The sequence below is a fragment of the Petaurus breviceps genome, unplaced genomic scaffold (genome assembly GCF_028583685.1).
Source record: "Petaurus breviceps papuanus isolate PSGF00001 unplaced genomic scaffold, PetGlider_PUasm1.0 112, whole genome shotgun sequence".
Taxonomy (NCBI): domain Eukaryota; kingdom Metazoa; phylum Chordata; class Mammalia; order Diprotodontia; family Petauridae; genus Petaurus; species Petaurus breviceps.
This window is the reverse complement of record NW_027185601.1, coordinates 3512671-3527181: the sequence shown is the minus strand read 5'-3', so window position 1 is coordinate 3527181 and position 14511 is coordinate 3512671. Positions and strand designations below refer to the sequence as shown.

Sequence of the window (14511 nt, the reverse complement as noted above, 5' to 3'; positions counted from 1 at the left end):
TCATAAGAGATTCAATAAGGTTAAACTGTTTACATTCCTACATGGAAAGACAATACTTCTAACTCCTAAGAACTTTCTTAATTAGGGCAGTTAGAAGGAGTATATATAGACAGAAGGCATGGGTGTGAGTTGAATATGAAGAGATTATATTTAAAAATAAAAATAAAGGATGAGAAAGAGGGATAAACTGAGAGAAAAAAAGGGAGAGGCAGAATAGACTAAATTATCTCACAAAAAAAGAGGCAAGAAAGAGCTTTTATGGAGAAGGGGAAAATGGGAGGGGTGGGTGGCAGGGGAAGTGCTTGAACCTTATTCTCATTGGAATTGGCTCAGAGAACACTCATTTGAGTGCAGAGCTCTGTCTTACCCTATAGGAAGGTATCAGGGGAAGGAAGGGGGCTGATAGAAAGGAGGGCAGATTGGGAGATGCAGTAGTCAGAAGCAAAACACTTTTGAGGATAGAAAGGGTGAAAGGAGAAAGAGTGTAGGATAAACAGGAGGAAATATGATGGACGTAAATGCACAGTAACCATAAGTGTGAAAAAATTTTCACAGGAAATTTCTCTGATAAAGGCCTCATTTTTCCAATATATTGAGAACTGAGTCAAATCTATAAAAATGAGACATTCTCCAATTGATAAACGGTCAAAAGATATGAACAGAAAGTTTTCAGATGAAGTAATCAAAGCTATCTATAGTCATATGAAAAAATGCTCTAAATCACTTTTGTGTGTGTGTGTGTGTGTGTAGGAAAATCTTTATTTGATTTTGGGCAGCCTCTTATTTTTTGACCTTTGGAGCAGCAGCTGCTTTCTGGGCAGGTGCCTTCTGGGCAGGTCCCTTTGGAGCAGGTCCCTTCTTGGCTGAGGCCTTCTGGCCAGAGGCTTTCTGGCCCTTCTGGCCTTTCTGGCCGGGGGCTGCTTTCTGGCCCTCAGCCTTCTTTGAGGGGATCTTCTTGGCAGAGACCTTAGTATCAAGTGCCTTCTGGGTGGCTCCCTTCTTGGGAGACCCCTTCTGGGTGGATGCCTTCTGGAGCTTCTTCACTTCATGCTTGATAATTCTATTTCTCATTTTCTTGGCCTTCGTGACTTTGTACTGGTCAAAATCTGTCATCTTGGCTTTCCGTTCTCTGGCTTTGATCTTCTTGACCCATCGTGTGGCTTTCCATTTTGTATTGATCTTTTCTTTCTCCCACGCAGACCGGACATACTTCTGACGGGCTCTGTGTGGGAACTTGAGCACGAAGTCTGTGAGTTGCATACACTTAAATGGCATGGCCTGTCTCCTCACACCGCTGCAGGGGCCATCAACCAAAGCCTGGTTCTGATCGATCATGTCCATGAGGGCCACCAGCTTGCCGGTGTGCGGCCCAAAGGAGAGGCCATGAGGCTGATCTCCACATAGCGCTTGAACACCATGTTGGCCGAATGAGAGCTCTAAATCACTTTTTGATTAAAGAAATGTAAATTAAAACAATTTTTTTTGTTTTTTCCTTTCTTTAAATTTTTTTTGTCTTTATTAAATTTTTTATTTACTTCTAGTTTACAAGATTCAGTTCCACAATCCCTTGAGTTTCAAATTTCTCCCTCTCCCTCTCCTCCCCCTGCTCCCCAGTCCCCCCCAATAGCAGCATGCAATCAAGCATAGGATCTACAAATACTTTCACATTAAACATTAGTCAGGTTATAAAGAAGGATTGTAACGGATGGAATGAACACTGGGAAAGAGGAAACAAAAACAAACAATAAAAAGAAAGAGAGCAGGTAGTTTGCTTCAATTTGCATTCAAACATTGTTCTTTCTAGTTCTTTCTCTGAATGTAGTCATCTCTCTCCATCATGAGTCTTTTATAACCCTGCATTGCTGAGAAGAGTCCAGTCTATCAAAGTTGGTCTTCACACATACATTGTGTCCGTAATTGTGTACAAATTTCTCCTGGTTCTGCTCTTCTCACTCAGCATCAGTTCATATAAGCCTCTCCAGGTAAATATGAAGTCCATCTGCTCCTCATTTCTTATAAAACAATAGAAATTAAAACAAAATTAAAATACCCCATACCTATTAGATTGGCTAACACTATAGAAAAGGAAAATGACAAATATTGGAGGGGAAAATTGAGATGCTAATGCACTGTTGGTGAAGTTGTGAACTGATTCAACCATTCTTGAGAGCAATTTGGAACTATGCCCAAAGGGCTATAAAAACCATGCATATTCTTTGACCCCTGAAATACCACTACTACATCTGTATCCCAAAAGAGATTAAAAAAAACAAGAAGGGGTGGCTAGGTGGTGCAGTGAATAGAGCACTGGTCCTGGAGTCAGGAGGGCCTGAATTCAAATCTGGCCTCAGATACTTAACACAAAAAACTAGCTGTGTGACCTTGGGGAAGTCATTTAACCCCAACTACCCTCCAAAAAAGGCAAAAAAAAATATTAGCCTTGGGGCGGCTAGGTGGTACAGTGAGTAAAGCGCTGGCCACAGAGTCAGGAGGACCTGAGTTCGGTTACAGCCTTAGACACTTAACATTCACACAAAAAAACTAGCCATGTAACCTTGGGCAAGTTACTTAACCCCAATTGCCCTACAAAAGGCAAAAAAAAAAACCCCAAAAACCCAAGAAGGAAAAGGATTTGTACAAAAAATATTTATAGCAGCTCTTTTTGTGGTGGTAAAGAACTGGAAATTGAGGGGAATACCCATCAATTGGGGAATGACTAAACAAGTTGTAGTATATGATTATCATAGAATATTAATGTACCATGAGGAATGATGAGCAAGATGCTCTCAGAAAAACCTGGAAAGACTTATACGAACTGATCAAAGTGAAGTGAGTAGAACCAGGAGAACATTTTACACAGTAACAGCAATATTGTACAATGATCAACTGTGAGTGACTTGGCTATTTTAAGTAATACAAAGAAGATCCAAGACAAATCTGAAGGACTTATGATAAAAAAATACTATCAATCTCCAGAGAAAGAATTGATAGAGTCTGATTGAAGATCAAAGCATACTTTTTAAAACTTTCATTTTCTTTTTTCATTGTCTGTGTTTTCTTTCACAACATGATGTAATAGTTATGCAAATGGGAAGCTCTTTCCCATTCATTAATAGGCCTATGTGACCTGCTTAAGTCATATGGAAGCCTAAGTCACATGAGTTTGAGTCACATGAAGCCTGTAGTGGGAGAAGCTTGCTGAACAGGTGGAGCAGGAAGGGTGGAGCAGAGCCCAGAGGAAGTTGGTCAGAGCAGTTAGAGCTGAGGGAGAGAGAGAGAGAGGAAGTAAGCAGCAAGCTGTGTTCATTTGTGGGAAAGTCCTACCAGGGGGAAGTCTTGGGAATGATGGTGCCCCCTGCATTGTTATTGTGTATAGATTTCTTTGTTGCTATGATAGATTTGACTTTCTGGTGTTGGGATTCAACTTTCTGGTGTTTGAATAAATGTTTTGGTTCTGTCTTTCATGTGGAGAATCTGTTATATTTTGTGATTCAGAATTACACTGGCATATTCATAGATGCCTTAGGCACTGGAATGTTATGTTGGTGCTGACATGACATTATATAGAAATATATTTTAGAGGACTGCACATGCAAAACCTATATCAAATTGCTTGCCTTCTCAATGAGGGGAAAAAGGGAGGGTGGGGGAGGGAATTTGGAACTCAAAATTTTACAAAATGAATGTTAAAAATTGTTTTATATGTAATTGGGAAAAATAAAATAGCAAATAAATAAATGTTAATTAAAAAATGAACTGGAGAAGGAAATGAAAAACCACTCCAATATCTTTGCCAAAAAATCCTAAATGGGGTCACGAATAGGTCATGACTGAACAACCACCACATCAAATTGGAGAAACACAAAAGACTGTACAGTACTAGAGGAAGTAGAAATCATATCTGTTTGGGATTGGAGGAAGAGAAGGAGGCAATCAGGGAAAGCATCATGAAGGAAGCAACATTTGAGCTGAATCCTGAAGGATAGGTTTTCTTTTCCTATTTTTAATTTTAAGAATTTAATTTAAACTTAAGTAGTTTAATCCTGCAGAAAATATCTGTCTTATAGTGAAAGTCATCTGCCATCTATAGAGCCATCTGAAAGAATTGGGTCACCTCAGTTTAAATATCTGAGTCTGAATTTTTCACATTAATATCCCATTTTGGTGAAAGATTTGGTGGAAGATTTCTTCAAATAAAACAATGTTATTTGTTATATAAAGGGAGTTAAACAAGTGAGTCCCTAATCAATCTGATGAGCTCACAGGGAGTAAACCTTTGTCTGAGATAATTAAAGCTCCTCCCCACAGGTTTTGATCATTTTTGATTTCCTCAAGAATCAATGCAACTCCTGATTGGTTTTCTGTAACTAGGGCTGCCCCTCCAAGTGACTGACCAAATGGGACGTAGGAGCATGGACTCTTTTCGGGGGACTACCCCTTTGAGCAAGTATAAAAAGTATAAATTTTATACTTTTTCTCTTGTCCTTGCTAAGCTTAGCTGTGATTTAGATCTTGAAGAGGGGAGAGGCAGACTAGGGGGTGTTTTGGGAAGCAGCAAAAGCAGTAAGAATGAGAATGTCTAGTGACCAGAATTGCTTTCTCTCTCAGGGTAAGTTAAAGTAATAATAGCTCACATTTATGTATCACTTTGAAGTTTATAAAGTACTTTACAAATGTTATCTCATTTGATCCTAAAAACAATCACATGAAGTGGGCAATGTTACTATGCCAATTTTACAGATCAGGAAACTAAGGCATCCAGAGGTTAAGTGACTTGTCCAAGATTACACAGTTAGTAAGTAAACAAATAAATACAAACGTAGTGAAAGGATGTTAAGTTTCTGAGATCCATGGGTGGGATCCCATAGAGTCTTTTACATTGCCACTAATAAACTACCCAACATTCTCCACTGCTATGGCCTGATTTCCTCATATAGGCATGTTCTCTGTCTTCTTTCTTCCAGTGTGGTATGGTTAGTTAATTGGTTAAATTATTGGTAGTAACACTAGATTAATCTAATAGTTTAGGTGAGACTAGACCATCTTCCTCGAACATTACTGCAGATATTATGCAAAGTAAAAGTACTAGACAAAGAGTAAAGGGAGTCTTGGGTATTGGTCCTGCCTTATCATCTACTAGTTGAAGTCACACAGTTTCTCTTGTCTTACTTCCTTCATCTATAAGTGAGAGAATTAGGCAACGTTATTTATATTTAGTTCATTTCTAAAATTCCATGATTTATCCCTTTATGGCAAGACTCCTTGAGCTTTCTAAGGTGATACCTAGTTAATCTGATCAACTAATCAATTACAACGGGTTAATGGGAGATAGCTGAAAGGGAGTGTCCCAGACAATATAGATGAAGCAAGTAGACCTCTCCTAGATATAATGACCCCCCCCCCTTTTTTTTCTTTTTGGAGCAGGGAAGGCAGGGCAATTGGGATTAAGTGACTTGCCCAAGGTCACATGGCTAGTAAGTGTTGAATGTCTGAGGCCAAATTTGAACTCAGGTCCTCCTGACTCCAGGGCTTGTGCTCTATTCACTGTGCCACTTAGCCACCCCTATAATGACCCTTTTAAATCTAATCTAGAGGAAAGGTTCTAGCAGTAGAAATCTTAGACCCAAGAGAAAGAGGGGAGAAAGCCACCATGGCAAGATAGTGGTGGTGGGATTATTTCAGGGGTGGGTAGGACTTTGCAGCAGGGCTTCTCAAATTTTAGCATATGGCATTGTATACTTCATCTCTATCTATGGCCATCCCTCCAAGCCACTTAACATTTATGCTACTTTAAAAACAAAAAAAGAAATACTTTTTTACTTAAGTATTGCTAAAGAAAGATGTATGAAAGATGAGTAAAAAGCTAAAATGGAAGGAACAGAGGGCAAATTGTAGAACAGGAGAGGAAAAGAAAAAATGACTGCTTTATCCATTACAGTGTTCAAACACTGTTTTGATCTTGTTCTCCTGTTGTTTTTTTTTAAGCAATTGGGGTTAAGTACAAGGTTACACGGCCAGTTTTTTGTTCTCCTGTTTTAAAAGAAAGAAAAATTAATTGGAATTCCTAAGAAGCAGAAATAAAAGTTCAAATTTATTTCTAAGATATCTTGTTAGTGATAATTCTTCCGTTTCCAATAGACCAATCAAGCACATTGGATTCTAGCTAATTAAGTTACTTAACTATTGGGTAACAGGGGAAGTATAGGCAGCATTTTCAAAGATCCATATCTTTTACATAACCCTTTCTCCGAGACCAGGCCACTCAGCTTTCTACACTGTTCCTGTAGCTTTCATCTAAAAAAGCATATAACTGGCCCTCATAAAAACAACTCCCCCATTGCCATGAGAAGACAAAATTACATTAGCTAGTTCAAACCAGCCAAAAACCACCAGTAGAAGTTAGAACTTGGGCCCTTTGGGGTTAACAAGTCTCTCATTTGAACAATGTGGTGAGAACATTTGCTTTTAATGATACACTTACCACTAACTTTAAATCTCCAAACAGTGCTGAGTGATTTACATAAGTATATATTATGTATGTATGTAGCATAGGCATGCTATTGTCATCTTGTTTAGATTATGAACAAAACTTAAAAAATTATTAAAGTTTCTCAAGGTCTCAGATTCTTCCCTTTTCTTTCCTACAGATTTCTGAGACTGGAACACCTGTGTTATGTGTGTATGTATATAGAAGAAGGGAAGGAAGAGAAGGAGATAGTGAGGGATGGGGGATGGTGGAGAGAGAGAGAAATAAAGAAGGAAAGACAGACTTTGAGGAAACAACAATGTGGTATTTTAGAAAAACTGGCCTTACAGTTGGAAAGGCATGGGTTTAAGTCTTATTTCTTTCTTTTTTTGTCTTTTTGGATGGAGAAAGGCAGGGAAATTGGGGTTAAGTGAATTGCCCAAGGTCACACAGCTAGTAAGTGTTAAGTGTCTGAGGCCAGAATTGAACTCAGGTCCTCCTGACTCCAGGGCCAAAGCTCTCTTTACTGCACCACCTAGCTGCCCTTTTAAGTCTCATTTCTGATACTCACTGGCTGTGACCTTGGGCAAGTCACTTAAATTCTCCGTGCCTCAAGCAACTTTTTAAGACTACAAAGTTGTAAAACAGTTGGTGATCTATATTATTAGCAATGAAGCTTTCTTTATTGGGAGTTCTCTGTACTAATAAAATCAGCTGAAACAGGTCAAGGTCAGCAAAGATGAATCTCATGAAAGAGCCTGGGATGTACCTAACAATAGGTCCGGAGGTACCAGGGGCAAGAGTTTTTCTAGGCAAGGGGGGTGGCAGATACTGAAAGTCAATAGGAAGAAAAATCAATTTCTAGAGCAGAAGACAAGGTTGAGTAGGTGTGTGTGTGTGTGGGGTAAATTGGATGTACTAAAGGTAGGAAAAAATTGAATCTAGAAAAATTAACTAATGTAGATAAAGTCAGACAGGTACTGCCTAATCAAGGAGCTCTTAACCTTCATTGTGTCATGGATCCCTCTGGCAGTCTGGTGGTCTATGAACTCCTTCTCAGGATCATGTTTTTAAATGGAAATCAAAACTAACGTTACAGTGGAAATATCAATTACATTGAAATAGAGTTATCAAAATATTTTTTAAAAGTAAGTTCCCAGATCCTAAGTTAAGAACTCCTGGTAAGCAGACAGGATCAAGAGTCTGGAAGTCAAAGAGAAGAGAACTATGAACACAAGACACTAAGGTAAGCACTGATCTAAGGACAGAGATTTGTTTGCTTTATAGTCTATCATCACTACTGTCCTAATCATCATTGCCATCATCACCATTATTTTGTACTCTCTGCTTGGTGAGGACAGCCGAAAGCCCACAAGTATTAAATTAGAACCAGAAAAAAAAAATTGGAACCTGCTCATAAATGGGACAGGAATGGAGCTACTGGGATTGTCTCACAACTTGGCCTTAAAGAGAAATTACAAAGACATAGAAGTAATGACTGATGTAAACTTATTATTACTGAGGGACTTAACATAGTATTTGGAACTAGAGTATACACATATGAGACAGCTTGTAAACAAGTCAACTAATACCAAAAATCCAGTAAAAATTGATACGTAAATCCTAGAGGATGCAAAGGAAATGAGGGACCAGAATATATTGGGATATTAATAAATAAATAAATATTCAGGAAAGATCTTTTGTTAGGGCAGAGTTTTGAGATGGTCTTAAAAGAAAGAACCGATAATGGATATGAGATAGACATTTTCCACATGTTTTATTATGGGCTTGGGGAGGGGGTACACTGAAAGAAGTGACCTATTTTAACTCATTATAATGAAATCCTGAAGAACTTCATTAAATTAAATGCAGACAAAAAGGGGTCACTAAGGTTTGCCAAATTGCCAAACCACTGGAATTTCTCTTCTCAATAGTTCTCTTTAGAGGGAGTAATCCCCTATTCTTGCAGTTTTGGGTAAAAATATTTTTTTAGTTCATGTCTTCCAAGTAATCACAAAATTTCCAAGGTTTTTATTTCCATCTTTAATTCCCAATGATCTATTTGTATTTTCCAGAAAAACAAAATTTTCTTTACTTCAGTGTTTTTATCTTTCTCATGCATTTATAGTTACACTATTTGACCCTTACATAGCTCTCTAGTTTTCTTCTCATAGGGTAAATAGCTAAACTTTTAACAGTTTGGTTTTTACCTTTTGGTAAAAACAAACAAACAAAAACCCCATAATATCAAGGACCTCTGATTTTTTTTTCAGTGTTAGAACTCCTAGTATGGGAACTCCTTTTACCAAATCAGATTGCAACTCATTTATAACTTAAAATTTTAGAGAGTTGCCTAAGGCTCAGAGAGGTTAGTTGATTTGCCCATGATCACACAACTATTAAGTGTGAGAGACAGTATTTGCATTCAAGTGTTCTTGACTCTCAAGCTGTCCAAGAAAAAAAAATTGTATTTATTTATAAGACAGAGCAAATATATTTAGACCTAAATGATTCCAAACCGTGTGACTAGTAAAGCATTTTCCTTCAATGGTATTAATATTCTGGCTAATGGTCACATTTTGTTAATTTTTCATAATTGCAGGGTGGCTAGGTAGCACAGTGAATAGAACACCTGCCCTGGAGTCAGGAGGACCTGAGTTCAAATCTGGCCTCAGACACTTAACACAAAAACTAGCCATGTGACCTTGGGCAAGTCACTTAACCCAAAATTGCCCTCCAAAAAGCAAAAAGAAAATTTTTTTTTTTTCATAATTGTTATAGGCACAAGCTTAACTTTAGGTGGAAGGGTTGACATGTGTTCAATGTTTAACAAAATGCAAAGTAGTAGGAAATTCCCAACGAAGTTATGTAAGTACATTTGATTGAACTTTTCCTCCCTGCGATGGCTTGGATAACTTACACATTTCACACCTTGAAAAGGGCAATTTTCTTGTCCTCTTATACTGAACAAGGAACACTCCTAGTTTCTTAGGCTAACACTGGACACTTTGTTGTTAAACTCGACCGGTTACATTTATATGAAATTCAGACGGGTCTGAATAGCCAGGGTATGAGACCTTTCCTGACCAAGGATATCTCACTCTCTTACATCTTTGGGCTTTACATCTGAACAAATGTTAATTATCCCAGATGTTTGTGGTCAGATAGCTCATGCAGCATGGTAATGACTTAAGAACAAGATGCCAAACTCATAGACTAAAACACAAAGTAGACCTCTCCTATTTCCTATCTTTCTGGTATACTCTAACTGCCGTTTAGCTTTTTCAGCTACTAAGTGCATAAAATACATATAACAAACCTTCCTGACTTTTCGTGTCAATGTGGCTTGGCCAACAAATAATCCAGGAGCCCTTTTAAGGAAGTTACCAAGTGATTTCATTCGTTATTTTGGAAGCAAAGACTGTTGCAAAGCATGAAGGATATTTGGTTAACTCTTGGCTAAGAAGAGCGAAAAATTCACATAGACAGAATAATTTGCAGTTTGAAAAAGTTCTGTGAGGTAGGTAGTACCAGAGTCATTCTTAGTTTGAAGATCCAGATATTGAGGTTAAGGGACTTGCCCCAATCAGACAGCTAGTACATCTCAGAGCCAGGCCTTGAACTGAGATCTTCCCAATTCCAAAGCTAATACTCTTCTCCTTATACCATACGGCCTCTGATTCTTATATTATATAAATTTTAGAATTTATAAAGTGCTTTCATATACATTATCTCACAACAGCTTTGTCAGGTAGGTAGGGCAAAGATTAATTATTTCCATTTTACAGATGAAGAAACTCAAGATATACATATATAGTTATAAGGTAATATCTTATTAGCTGTGCTTCATTCCCTACTTGGGCCAGGTATACCTTGCCTTAGCCTGTGGGTTCAGGCCACCCACACACTCAGATGAATTTTCCACTGTACCCTTGGATTAAAAGGTCTTTGTCTAAGTATTAGACTACATCCTTACTGTTGGTGTCTTGCACATGTATTTGTTGCTGTTATTGTTGAGTTGTTTCAGGCATATCTGACTCTTTGTGACCTCATTTGGGGTTTTCTTGGCAAATATGCTGGAGTAGTTGGCTATTTCCTCCAGTTCATTTCAGAGGTGAGGAAAAGAGACAAATGGGGTTAAGTATTAATGCCTAGTATTACATAGCTAATTAGTGTCTGAAGTTGGATTTGAACTCAGGTCCTCTTGACTCCAGGGCATTCTCTATCCACTACCCCACCTAGAAGCCCTGTGCATACAGTAGTAAGTAGTAATTGTGTGTTGAATTGAATGCAATTGATACCTATTGCCTATTATACAGACTATACTATTAACAATGAATAATAATAATAGACTACTAATTAGTCTATTATTATACAGACTGGAATAGAGCCTAACCTCTTTTTGCTTAGACCATTTCCTGGATCTTTCTGTTCTCTAGTCTTCTAGCCTGGGATCATGATTCTTGCTGTTTGATCCATAGCTTTTGGACCATATCTGCTTAGATACACAATATCTAATTATTTCTCCCTGCCTTAGCTAATTTTCTTGAACTCGATCTCTTTCCTGTATAGATTTATGGTATGTTCACTTTTCTCCATCTTGGCTGAGCTCTGTGAACTTGAGTTTTGAACTGTATTACCTGATACCCCAACTCCTGTCTGGCCTACATTCACGTCTGCCCCCATCCCACCCCCTTCCAGGTCAGCCTTAATTTCTTGCTAGGCAATTCCAGTGTGACAGCAAATACTATGGCTTTGTCTAAACTTTGGTTCCCATCCTGGAAGTCAGGCCTCCTGAGAAAACCATTACTCACTCTCCCTAGAGGCAAGAATCCAACAGAAAATTCACCATAGCTTTGCCCTTGGGGGTGGAGGGGAGAATTCCAAGAAATAAAACTAAGTGAATTGTGATGTTGAAAAATTATGAGATCATAGAATCTGGGAAGGATCTTTGAGGTCACTTAGCCCAACACCTTCATTTTGCAAATGAGGCAACAAATGCTACTCTGAGATATTGAGTTACTTGCTCAAAGTCTCATAGTTAATAAGTGACTTGAACCATGCTTTGGATTCAGGTCCTCAGACACCCAGCAGAGGGATCTTCATCTATAGAAGAGACTGAACCTGGCCTGGTAATGCCTACCAGCTCTGCATGTGATGATGAAGCAGATAAAAGCACTTTTTTTTTTTCTAAGCAATCGGGATTAAGTAACTTGCTCAAGGTTACACGGCCAGTTATTTCTGGGTGTGGTGCTGAGTATCTGAGCCCGGATTTGATCCAGGTCATCCCGACACTGGAGCTGGTACCCTTACTTGCTGAGCCACCTGGCCACCCCTAAGCAATTGGGGTTAAGTAACTTGCTCAAGGTTACACGGCCAGGTGTTTCTGGGTGGGTGCTAAGTGTCTGAGCTCAGGATTGGATCTCCTGGTCTTCTCAACACTGGAGCTGGTGCTCTTACTCGCTGTGCTACCTGGCCGCCCCGATAAAAGCACTTTTGCTCTTTAAGAGTATTTGGATTCCATTGACTTAAGGCTAAAGACTACAACTGTAATTTATTTATTTTTTTTGCTTTTTATTTTTGGAGGGCAATTGGGGTTAAGTGACTTGCCTAAGGTCACACGTGTGATTTAATTTTTTAAGAGAAATAACCAAGTCCTTGAGGCTGCTGCTTTTTCCCTTTGAAGAACTGCCAAGGAATTAAAATTCTTTTCTGAAACACATCTCACTCAGAAGCCAGCATTTCTGTCCCCTTACTCCTTAAGGCTGACACCAATATCTGAACCTCCAAAGGGTATCAACTAGTGCTTCAGACTAGGATATCTCTCAGTTTTCTGTAGAAGCTTGGGAACCCTTACTATCCATACCAAAACCTACCAGAGCCAGACATTCCTGGGACGTCCATATCTTCAAAATGTGACACAAGAACACCAGAGCCCTGCAATTATGGCCCCAGACTAACCATGATCATTCTAGAAACCATCTTGGAGATGCCAAGGTCCACTGAGATTCCTTCCAGGGTGACACTGAACAGATCCAACTTCAGGATCAGTGACCCTCACCTTTCCCTAGGTGGATATGGGTATGTCCAAGTGTCGTTACACTTAAGAAAAGGGCCTAATATTATGTAGATTGATTCTGATCAACTCATATTGATGAACACCTAGAAAACAGAGTTTTGGGTGACAGCCAGAGTTCATATATCACTTTAAGACTTGCAAAAGCAGGGCGGCCAGGTAGCACAGCGAGTAAGAGCACAGGCTCCAGTGTTGAGAACACCTGGAGATCGAATCCCGGGCTCAGACACTTAGCACCCACCCAGAAACACCTGGCCGTGTAACCTTGAGCAAGTTACTTAACCCCAATTGCTTAGGGGCGGCCAGGTGGCTCAGCGAGTAAGAGCACCGGCTCCAGTGTCGGGATGACCTGGATCAAATCCGGGCTCAGATACTCAGCACCACACCCAGAAATAATAACTGGCCGTGTAACCTTGAGCAAGTTACTTAACCCCAATTGCTTTAAAAAAAAAAAAAAGACTTGCAAAAGTACTGTAGGCATGTCATTTCATTTGATGTATTCATGACAATGCTATGAAGTAGGTTCATTATTTTCACTCCCATTTTACAGATCAGGAAACAGAGACTAAGATTTAATGTCTTATCAAGGGTCATATGGCTTGTAAGGATCTAAGGGGGAATTTGAACTATGGCCTTCCTGACTCCAAGTCTAACACTCTATCCACTGTGCCAGTTAGCTAAATGGAAAATTACTTGTAATTGTTAATGAAAGGGGAACAAAGCAGTTTCTGCTGGTCCATGCTTGTCTCAATGAAAAAGACATTTTTTTCCTTTTAGGTACCAGCAACTTGCCCTGATCTAAGTAAAGCTGATGAAGGAGGATCTGGTTCCATCATTAGCATTGGTGTCTATAAACCTGATGCAGAGGGAATCATACTTGCTGAGGAAACAGCATAGCATGTGCTACCACCCAGTTAGTAACACTGATGTGGCAGAGGGGGTCTTCATCTACAGAAAAGACTGAGCCCAACCTGGCAATGCCAACTAGCCCTACATATGGTGGTGAAGCAGATAAAGTACTTACTCTCACTCTGTAAGAAACTGAATAGGACACGGCAGCTGCACCTCCGATAGCAAATGGCTTAGAGAAGGGGGGAAATCCCTTCTGTTCTTCTGAGTCAGTAACAGGATTTTATTTCAGTTCCAAACCTGTCCTGACCCCCTCCAAGTCTCCTGCCAAACTGGATTGGATGGGACATCTGTGAGCTTTGATTAAAAGGCTCCTGACATCAAAGAAGAACAGAGGGAGATGGTCTAGACTTTGAACCTAATGTACCTTTATGCGATTTGGTAGAAGTATGTATATAGTGTTTAGCCCAACTATATAAGCCCAAACACTTACATAGTATAGCCTACTATGCAGGCACCCTGGGAGGTAGATGCTTACTACCCCCATTTTACAGTTGAGGAAACAGAGGTTTAAGTGCCTTGACCAACATCACATAGCTAGTAAGTGTCTGAGGCTGGATTTGAATTCAGGTCTTCCTGACTCCAGACCTAGAGCTCTATCCATTGCAAGAAAAGGGTGAAGATAGCCCCTGGTAAAAACTACTTTGTTCCTTATTCCTTTCAACTCTCTGTTTCTCCTTCAGTCAGATGGTATCCACTTGTCTCAATATTTGAACTCAAATCTACTCACTTTCTGATACCTTTCTGTCCCTGGTCAGGAAGCACATAGCAATGTTACCTCAGCATATTGAGATTATGTGTCAGTATCAAGCTTAATTCTTTATGCAGGTGCCTTGTTACAACAGTCAGGTCCCTTATTTCCCAGACTTTTTGCCCGAGTTCCCAATTCCTTTATTCTCTAGGTTTCTGATCCCTCTTTCTCAGTCTCCTGGACTCTTGACCTTTCCTTAACTTGACCAAACCCATTATGTCCATTCCCTGGTTTTGCAGTCTCATCTATAATTTGACCAGTGGTTTACCAAACTTTTTTGCCCTGTCAGCCAGCCTCACTCCTGTTTAG

At 39.4% G+C, this 14511-nt stretch overlaps 1 pseudogene; it reads right to left on the bottom strand.

Annotated features, from left to right (window-relative positions):
- Nucleotides 1–745: 745 nt before the first annotated feature.
- LOC138157354 (large ribosomal subunit protein eL14-like) lies at nt 746–1418 on the bottom strand (annotated as a pseudogene).
- Nucleotides 1419–14511: the final 13093 nt, after the last annotated feature.